The following is a 10,706-nucleotide window of genomic DNA, read 5'->3' on the forward strand; positions in this document are numbered from 1 at the left end:
AATGCCTTGTACAGGACTATTATTTAAAGAATTTGTAAGAAGTTGGGTGATTAATAAAAACAGATACGGTGAGAAGGGACAACCTTGCCTAGTTCCTCTCTTTAACTCAAATCTAGGTGAGGTGCCATGTCTCAGTTTGATAGAGCTGTTACCATTCGTATGGAGAGTCTTTATAGCCTTACAGGAAAAATCCCTAAAGCCAAATTTCTCAAGGGAGTGGAAGAGGAACTGATGCTCTACTGTGTCAAATGCTTTATAAAAACCTAAAAAATAATATGAAGCTATCCTCGGTTATTAGGTCTGAGTAGTCAAGTATGTCTAATACTAGTCTGATGTTGTTCGAAATATATCTGTTCCTCATAAAGCCAGACTGTTTCATCAACGATTGCATCTTTAATTGTTTTTGCAAGTAGTAAGGCTAATATCTCATAGTCATTATTAAGAAGACAAATTATGAAATTATGATGAAAATTACAGGCCTCTCTCATCTTTTTAAGTGGGAGAACTTGCACAATTGGTGGCTGACTAAATACTTTTTTCCCCCACTGTATCAGTAAGATCAAACTTTTCCATGAAAAGTATTGAACTCAAATTCTAATTGGTTTGTTCTACCTGGGGGACCATCTATCAGTTCAATGATCTATAGTGATGTTAAAGTCCTCTCCTATCAATAATAACGAATTGGGAAATGTAGATAACCAATGAAGTATATGATTCTCTACAGATTCAAGCTACTCTGCATTCTCCTGTTTGGTGTTGTACCCGTAGAGGTTTACAGTAATGAGCGTAATGTCATTGTAACTGATCACAAGACAGATAAAGTGACAAAAAGGGGGTCACAGTCCGACTGTACCACCAAAGGTCTTTTTCATTGTAATGACCCCCAGCGGAGCGTTCAGAGCCATGGGAAAGCCAAATATCGTTGCCCCACCCACTGTGACTTCCAGAAGTTGGCATCAGCAGAACTTGAGTGCGACTCTTGGGGGAAAAAAAACTAAAATCTGTTTGAAGTTGTTTAGCAAATAGAAATAAGGCCTTGCGCTTCATATTGTTTCGTAACCCCCTAGCATTAAGATAAACTATAGACAGAGACAAAACAACAAAGATTATAAAAGTATAAACTATAGGATGAGTCAAAAACAAACATAGGAGCAGTGAACGTAAGCGATAAGGAACCGATTAAGTCAATTTGTCACGATCGTTGAGAGACGGGTCAGACCAAGGTGCAGCGTGGTATGCGAACATGTTCATTAAACTCAATAAACATAAACAAAACAAGAAACAACGTAACGTGAAGTCCTCAGGCTATACACATACAAGCCTAAAACACGGAACAAGACCCCACAACTTAGGTAGGCAAACAGGCTACTTAAGTATGATCCCCAATCAGAGACAACGAGCGACAGCTGTCTCTGATTGGGAATCACACCCGGCCAAACGTAGAAACAACACATCTAGAATCTAAACATAGATCCTCACGCCCTGACCGAACCAACTAAAGACAACCAGCCTCTCAAGGCCAGGGCGTGACACAATTTTAATTATTTCATTTTAATTATTATTAATTAAGTCAGCTTAAAGTGAAAATAGCTTATACCATAAACTCTCTGAGCTAGTTGTTATCCGGCTCTTCAAATTCAACTCAACAGAAAATTATGTTCAAGACCAAACCAAGGGTTCTCTGTAGTAAGAGAGAATAGAAACCCTCTTTAGTGTAATCAGGGACTATTCTGAGAAATAATAATACATCAATAAATAAGAGTAAATAAAGGGGTACCTACTATTTTAAGTGCATATGAAAAGTGATCATAAAAAATCAAGAGTACAAAACATATATATATATATATAGAGAGAGAGAGAGAGAGACGCAGTACCAGTCAAAAGTTTGGACACACCAACTCATTCAAGGGTTTTTCTTTATTTTTACTATTTTCTACATTGTAGAATAATAGTGAAGACATCAACACTATGAAATAACACATATGTAATCATGTAGTAAGCTAAAAACTGTTAAACAAATCAAAACATATTTTATATTTTAGATCCTTCAAAGTAGCCACCCTTTGCCTTGATGACAGCTCTTGGCATTCTCCCAAAAATCTCTAATTTCAGACCAAAGGACAGATTTCCACCGGTCTAATGTCCATTGCTCGTGTTTCTTGGCCCAAGCAGGTATCTTCTTCTTATTGGTGTTCTTTAGTAGTGGTTTCTTTGCAGCAATTTGACCATGAAGGCCTGATTCACACAGTCCTCTCTGAACAGTTGATGTTGAGATGTGTCTGTTACTTGAACTCTGTGAAGCATTTATTTGGGCTGCAATTTCTGAGGCTGGTAACTCTAATGAACTTATCCTCTGCAGCAGAGGTAACTCTGGGTCTTCCATTCCCGTGGCGGTCCTCATGAGAGCCAGTTTCGTCATAGCGCTTGATGGTTTTTGTGACTGCACTTGAAAAAACTTTTAAAGTTCTTGAAATGTTCCTTATTGACTGACCTTCATGTCTTAAAGTAATGATGGACTGTCATTTCTCTTTGCATTTCTCTTTGCTTATCTGAGCTGTTCTTGCCATAATATGGACTTGGTATTTTACCAAACAGGGCTATCTTCTACCTTGTCATAACACAGAGACCTACAGTATGTTTCAGCAGGGACATTTGGTAGGGTGATCTGATTTTGTCTAACAGATTGCTAAGTGTGGTTGTCGTCGGGTGAGGTTGTGTCTCTCTCTGGCGGGAGGTAAGCTTGGCTTATATGGCTTATATACATAGTTTGGGCTTTGTCGAGTAAAGCTTAAACTATGTATTTAGATTGTAGTTAGGTATTGTAGGTAGTTATCGTGGGTTGTTGTATGTAATTATTGTAGGTTAGTATTGTATTCGGCTGAGCCCGGTGAAGCACGAAGCTAGCTAACCCACTCCCTGGACTAGCTAGCGGGTAGCTACTGGTAACTATTAGCAACTGTGGATAGTTGTTTCACGCCTGAGAGTACCTGTAATTACGCTAGCTGCCTACAATAATTACATACAATAATGCCTACCATTCAGCTGTTTTTCTAACCTCATTGTCTGAAGTGTTAATGTCGTATATGATGAATGGTGGCAATTATTGCTGTCAACAAAGAGTCCGTTATGCTGCATCATGTTAGAAGTTTTATTCATACCACGAGGTTACAGCATAAATTACAGACACGCGTTGTCCGGAGAACGACTCGTCAGATTGTTATGGCCGTTCTAACGTCTCACCGTTTAACCCCTATTTATAAACACTGCTGCCCCCCTCTTCTGGCCAATCACCAGTCTCCCCTGTCTACAACCCACCCCCTGTCTGTGGTATGTGGTATTACACCTAAAACATTCCCTCTTGATACTACCATAAACAACATTCTATTTCTTCATGAAAAACATTTAACAAAGGCATAATCTTCAGATACTATATTCCCCCTTTCGAGACGAACTAAACGTCTCGAAACCAAACAGAATAGGATTATGACTAGTAACAATTTATCTTATTAAGTATCTTTAACCTTAAACCAAAACATTCTCCTCTAGAGTGTAAATACCTTTCTTATGAAATATGAATAACTGTTGATGAAGTGTGAACACATTACTATGAATTATGAACAAACTGTTTATGAAGTGTGAACACATTACTATGAATTATGAACAAACTGTTTATGAAGTGTGAACACATTACTATGAATTATGAATAAATCTTTATGGAGTGTGAGAGCGAAAAACTGTCCGGCAACCTTTGTTCCAAATCCATCCATCCATCAATCAAGACAGTAAAATTCTCTCACGGTCCCTCTGCCCCAGGCAACCACCGTCGGTACTCCAGATAACCTCATTAACCATGTAAATGCATTTGAAACTATGATGTAATTAAATACACATGTAAACAAAATCCTATCCATAAATATCCATTGTACGGCTGGTCAACCCATCGAATCGTACAATGAATCTCTCCCTTCCTAGACCTTCTGTCCCTAAACCCCATCGAAATAAACAAAAGCATCTAAGATCCTCATCTGCATTCAATAACATCAAACATCATTCTACTAAAATCAATACCTAAGAATATGACACAATTATGTATTACACATCAAATATGTCTATATTTCATTGCAGACACTGGAATGTAGTCCACTACACTTCATCTCCTCCGTATTCTCCTCCTCCAATCTCGACTTCCACTGCATTGTTGATGATGGAATCGGCCACACCCTCCTTGTTTCATCTCCTCCAGTCATATTGTCCCTTCATATTGTCTTTGTTTGAGTCACATGTTCCCCCAAATGCTTCTGGAATGACAAGAAAATAAACGACCAAACAGTATCCTTTGCAAAACAACCACTTTCAAATTAAACCTCCATTTCACCTAAGAATTTAAAAAATGATACATAAATGATGCATGAATCACATTAACCTATCCCCCCTTGATTCATAAATCATACTAAAAATCATACTAAAATCAGCCTACAAAATGTTTTCTTTGAAACAATAAACATAAAATGATCAAATAATCAAAAAGGATATTTATCCATCAGTTCCACTTGTCAATCTTTATCCAGATCAGGAACAGTCAACACCGGCATCTGAGTGTTGTCTCCAGGCACCACTTCTCCAACCTATCTCAATCTCATAACTTTATCAAAAGTCAGTACAAACATCACACAGTGTTATCAAAGCTGAAACTAAAATCTGACCCATCACTGCCCCTACTGGCCTAACTGATCTTGCAACCAAATCTTCTCAGATCTCCCAAATGTTACACCATATCATGGAAGAGGTCCCCCCTTCTCCCTTAGACTCATTCTCCAATGGTAGGCTTGAAGACTATGACATGTAGCCATGTCACCCTTTTAACCCTAGATTTAGCTGTGTTCGGTGCTAACTCTCTTTTAATAGTAAAAGCCTCATATGGAAGCTTCAATGTTGACATGTAACCAAATCCTGTCCATCCCTAATGTAAGAATATAGATGCTTTATCACCCCCAAACCCCTAAATATCTCTAAGATTCCCCATAGTCACATTGTCAGTCAAAAGCTAATCATTTAACCATCAAAGTCCTGCTTTTCTACTACCTGGTACATAAAAATTACATTATATTTGTCATCACTACCCTTAAAGTCATACTTATCCAAAGTTATACTATACTCATCACCCTCTGATATTCCCATAAACATACCCCTTACCTCATATGTTTTATTATAACAACAATAACTTTTAGCCCTCAATGTTTCACCTGAATACTTCAGGTTTCCACTGTTACCTGACCTTACTTTCCAACTAACAATTCCCATAGGGTAATCCCTTTACCCCAGAACACTTAAACCCTACTGTTCTGACAACTACATTATGTTATCTGTCAATGACTGTTGCCGATACCACAGTCATGACAAAGCATAACCCTGACCCAGACCCGCTAGAGGCTGCGCAACCGTCCAGCACGTCTTGGGCTGGCATCCCCAACAGACATCAACCCTCAAGATTCCTCACTGATTCTTACAGAATGAGTTAATCTATCTCTAATTTTCACAACAGAGGAACGAGCAGCACTGATCAGATGCCCCCCTCTGTCATCAAAATCAAAAGACCCCATCCTGCAGCTTCCATGATGAATCTCTCTTCTCCATTTCAGATTAACCTATATTGCTCTCTACTACTATCTGCTCTACTTTTTTAACCCTATTCGTAGTAACCTAAACCCCCTGAGTCTCTCTTGCTGCCTCCTTTAATTTCAGAAAAGTTGTTGTCATCCTTCCTACATTTGCTATTACCATCGTATCATTAATCCCTTCCCAAAGTTACCATTAACGTTGTTGATTTAGTTGATGAATTAAAACCCTTAATTCCCTCTAGTGGGAAACTACCAACATCCTATTCGATTATTCCCTATTGGAGTGACTACTGTAATAAACTTATCCTTAACTCCCTCTGTGACTGTGGAAAGTTTTACAGACCTCAACTCTTCCATTATAAGCATAACTTTATGAATTACATAGCCCTTTACCCAATAATTCCCAACCAAAACAAATTCTAATGCTTGCACTAGATAAGTACACATATTCTCCCTGACCTTTCTCTGTAACATTACGCAACATAAGTGAACAGTCACTCCTAACCCTCTTCTAAACTATACCTCCTTTTACTCCTGGTCCTGATAACAACACTTATTCTCCATAATTATCTCTCCATATGGGAAAAACGTCCCCATCCTAAACCCTAATAAGTGTTTTCCCCCTAAAATTGGTGCTGTATTGGTTCCCTTATAATCAAATGCGATATATTTATGACTTTAATACCTATCAATGTTGAAAGAGTTAAATTGCTTCTCTCTGTTGTTCTAATAGACTGAAGTGTTAATGTCCTTATTTACTCCTAGTTTCCCCCCAGTTTTCCCCTAAAACTTTGAACTCTTTCCTTGTACTTCCATCCATCACCACTAGTGTCACTTTTTCCCCAAATCTCAGTCCTATCTCTCAAACTTTTGATTACACAAAGTACACCTATAATGACCTTGATCTCCCTGCTGGAAACTGTAAATATAGATACTCAATCACCCTCAAATCATTCAGCAACACATACTTTCTCAATGCATCTGCTCCTAATCGATTTAAACTCCTACCATATCTTCCCACTAAACTTTAAAATGTCCTTCCTCACTGTTCTCTCTCTGTCTTACTACTAACTTTGAAACTTAGCTCACTGTCTCAGAGTTCCTTCACCCCTAGTTCTCCTAACTTATTTGAATCTAATCTTTTCTCTCATAACATTTAAAACCTTTTCCCACTGATTTATTGACAAAATTCCTTCCCCACCAATTTTTAGAATACGTGATTGGGAATTCCCCACCTGCTCCTGACTCCTTTACACAGACTTGGCAAAACCGACTAAACACCTTTTAGCCTAACCTCAAATCTCTTAGTATAAGAATATAACCCAAAATAACAGTCACCCCTATTAAGTTTTTTTTCCCAGACAGATTGTCTAACAGGCAATCTAATACATTATCATCCTTCCTATGATATTATCTTTTAAGCAACTGATTCCCAAACACCCCACTTCTTAAAATATTCCACCAGACAGTCAGTCGTCCAGTGTGCCTCTGATCGAACACTTCAATTTACACCATGCATCTCTTCCCACAATATCCTTGATCTATTGTCCTAATATTAGTATGTCTATTGTAATTCCTATTTGACTTCTATAGCAGAGCTCAATTGATTCCCGAAGAGTAAACTGTTTTACTACTTCAAATCCCTATCCTAACCTAATTAGTTTATTTTACAGAGTGATATGTTTAACCTCTTTAGGCTGAACCCAGATAAGTTTTTCCCCTATTCACTATCACTTCTAATGGTCGGTTGTTTTTACTTCAATTGTTGGCTATTTTCTCTTCTTCTCTAATCGATGCTATCAGCTGATACCCCCCTTCTGGATATTCTAGGCACTCTAGAATATTTAGTGTTCACCTGGAGAACAGGTGATCTTCACTTGCTCCTGTATCTTCCTTAAAAATGTTCTCTTGTTTCCTCCTGACTTGTTGCTGTGGATAGGGAACATCTGGTACCCCCTTTGCTGGTACAATTGCATTTGATATTGTTCAGTTGAAGCTGTAACAGTGATTGTTGATTTGGTTCACTCTGATTCTTCATACTTTTCTTCTTCTCCACCACCAGTTATAAGTTGTATTTGATTGAGTTTTCTTCGTCCAGTTCTTCTCGTTGTGGACCTATCAGTATTCTTCAAAAGGTTATCTTCTAAGTTCTGTTCTTGAAATATCATCTTCCATCATCTTCTGTGCCCGTCCTTGTAGGACAAACTCCTCTTGAAAATAAAGCACCTTTAATCTCCAAATCTTCATCGCTTTCTTCATCTTCAACTTCCATCAGAGATCAAATCTCTAGTATCCATTTCTTCTTTCCTCTCTTGCCACTTCCCTCTGATCACAGAGTCACCTCCACCCATGACCTCTCATCAATCACTCTCATCTCCTTCACGTTCCAGACATCTCATTTTCTTCCATCTTCATCTTTCTGAACCTCCTTCTCTTCGTTTCCAGACATGTCGGTTCTTCTTACTTCTGGAGTTTTGAATTCATCTTCATCGTTGTTTCTGCTGGTACCCTATCTATTATTAATCTATATTTCTGATGCAATAATCACTCCTGGATGATTATTGTAAACTGAGAATAAACCTCCCTAAACTCTACTTTTTAAACCTATCTTATCGCTGACATATTTTATCAATTTCTGTTTGAGAATGAAGGGCAACTTTTGTTTCACTTGCCGGATACCCTAGCAACACTTTAGTTAAAGGATTACCACTATGCACTATATCAACCAATGTACTGACTTTCATAGTCCTGATAATTTTTTACCCACTTGTAACAAGCCTTTCTATTCCTTTATTGTGAACTATCCTATTTTAAACTATATAGGTTATGTAGCCTTCTTCCCTGTAATTCTTAATATAACCTAACAACTCCAAATAAATCCCAATAAGTCCATTAAAAATCATGAATAATTAAAACCAATTTTTATTCCTATATCCTATGTCCCCAATTTATCCATTAGTGTTGACTATATTACCACAACCCATCAAATGCAAATAAATTAGTCAACTCCAAAGCAATCCCAACACAAAGCTTTTAACCCTTCAATGAATGATACAATTCCCATCAAATGCCAGTGATACACAGAGCATCCAAAATGCAATTTTTAATGAAATAGTATTTGCCAAGCCCATGCAAAATCGTCATAAGCTCACATATCTTGTAACAGTAACCTGTTTGATGACTTGATCCCTCCACCGCGTCACGTGATCACTTCCTGTATCTCCTCGCTCCCCCTCTCTCCTGTCTCTCATGACAAGGGACAAAGACACAGAAACAGCTTTTAATAGTTAATGCCATCACTGAGTGTTTCCAACCATTCAATATTCGTTCGTTCTACATTCACTCTAAAACTTTAACTCAGGACTAATTATAGATCGCCCAAAAACATTTTGATTTTAATCCGTCATTTAATTATTTAATTCACTCTATTATAATCCGTTACCATATATTTAATTTATAAATTCAATAGATACCAAACAAGTTTCATCTTAACCCACCACCGTTTAAACTAGAATCATCGTGTTAAAATTTCTCCTTATGCCTATTTGTTCCGTCGTCTGTGTTCCTCTGTCTCCCCCTGCAGTTTAACCAATGTGTTGTTTTGCAGAAGCCCACGCATGCGCAAATATCATTTATTACATAGATCGCTCCAAAACATTTCATTCAATTTTAATCGTCTTTTAATTTAATTAATTATACTCCGTCAACATATATTTGATTTATAACTTTACTACATATCGCCAAATAGTTTCCCGTTCAAATAAAAGTCACTCTAACGATTTTAAAAGATGGTGTCCACCTTTCCTTCTCAGTAGCTATTAAACCCCTGCAAAGAAACCCCAAAGACCTCTGACCCTAAGCCACCATTTTGTTTTGTAGGCTCAACGCGACCTCATGTCGTAGTTGTTAGCCCGTAAAATCACACGCACATGCGCACAACCCCTTAAGCCCATGCTTCCCACACAATAGACCGATAGCATTACGCTACAGCGTCACCATTATATACCTTATAATCACACAATTACACATAACAGAGCTCACAAAACATATAACCTGACTTACAAACACATAAACAAGTTTAAGAGACTTTCACCCGTCGCAACGGAATCTCTAAGGATACGTTAGCCTGTAGCACACAACACAACTAGCCCTTAGCCTTAGCCACTAGCTACCTGCAGCCTACCACACAGAAACATACCCTGCACTGGCCTATTTATTTTTTTAACCTATTTCTCCTACCGTTTTTGTTGCCGAGACTAACGACCATTACACCGAGAAATCAGATCCAATCAAACATCCCCGTCGGACGAGAGTCAAATCATAATCACAATCAGATAAACCTCATTAATCCGAGCTCTCTTTAAAAAAAAGAAACCCACGAATATACATTCTATCGTACACACGGATTTGCCAGCCCATTATCTAAAATGGCCCCCTCGGGTCTTGAAGCGGTCCAGTGCCTAAAGAATGCGCATATCTGCCTTAATCGTCATTGTCACCCGTTACCAATGAAATCTATCTTAATGCTCTAAATCCTCATTGTCACCCGTTACCAATGAAAATCTATCTTATCATTGCCTATCGTTACCAATGAAATATAAACTTATTGCTCTAAATTATCATTGTCTATCGTTACCAATGAAATAACATTTTAGCAGACTCCAGTCGACCAGCAACAACGCCACCTGAGGCCAGGTTATAATGGAACATCCCCCTCAGTGTACACAAGTCATATCCAATCTAACAAACTCCGAAGCAGCAAGAACACTCACCCTTTCCATGCCTCAGAGAGAGTTAGCTCGGCGATTGACTGAAACACAGAAGAGACGCAAAACCAGCCCCACGTTGGGCGCCATTATGTCGTATATGATGAATGGTGGCAATTATTGCTGTCAACAAAGAGTCCGTTATGCTGCATCATGTTAGAAGTTTTATTCATACCACGAGGTTACAGCATAAATTACAGACACGCGTTGTCCGGAGAACGACTCGTCAGATTGTTATGGCCGTTCTAACGTCTCACCGTTTAACCCCTATTTATAAACACTGCTGCCCCCTCTTCTGGCCAATCACCAGTCTCCCCTGTCT

The sequence above is a fragment of the Coregonus clupeaformis genome, unplaced genomic scaffold, assembly GCF_020615455.1.
Source record: "Coregonus clupeaformis isolate EN_2021a unplaced genomic scaffold, ASM2061545v1 scaf0207, whole genome shotgun sequence".
In the NCBI taxonomy this organism is placed as follows: Eukaryota; Metazoa; Chordata; class Actinopteri; order Salmoniformes; family Salmonidae; genus Coregonus; species Coregonus clupeaformis.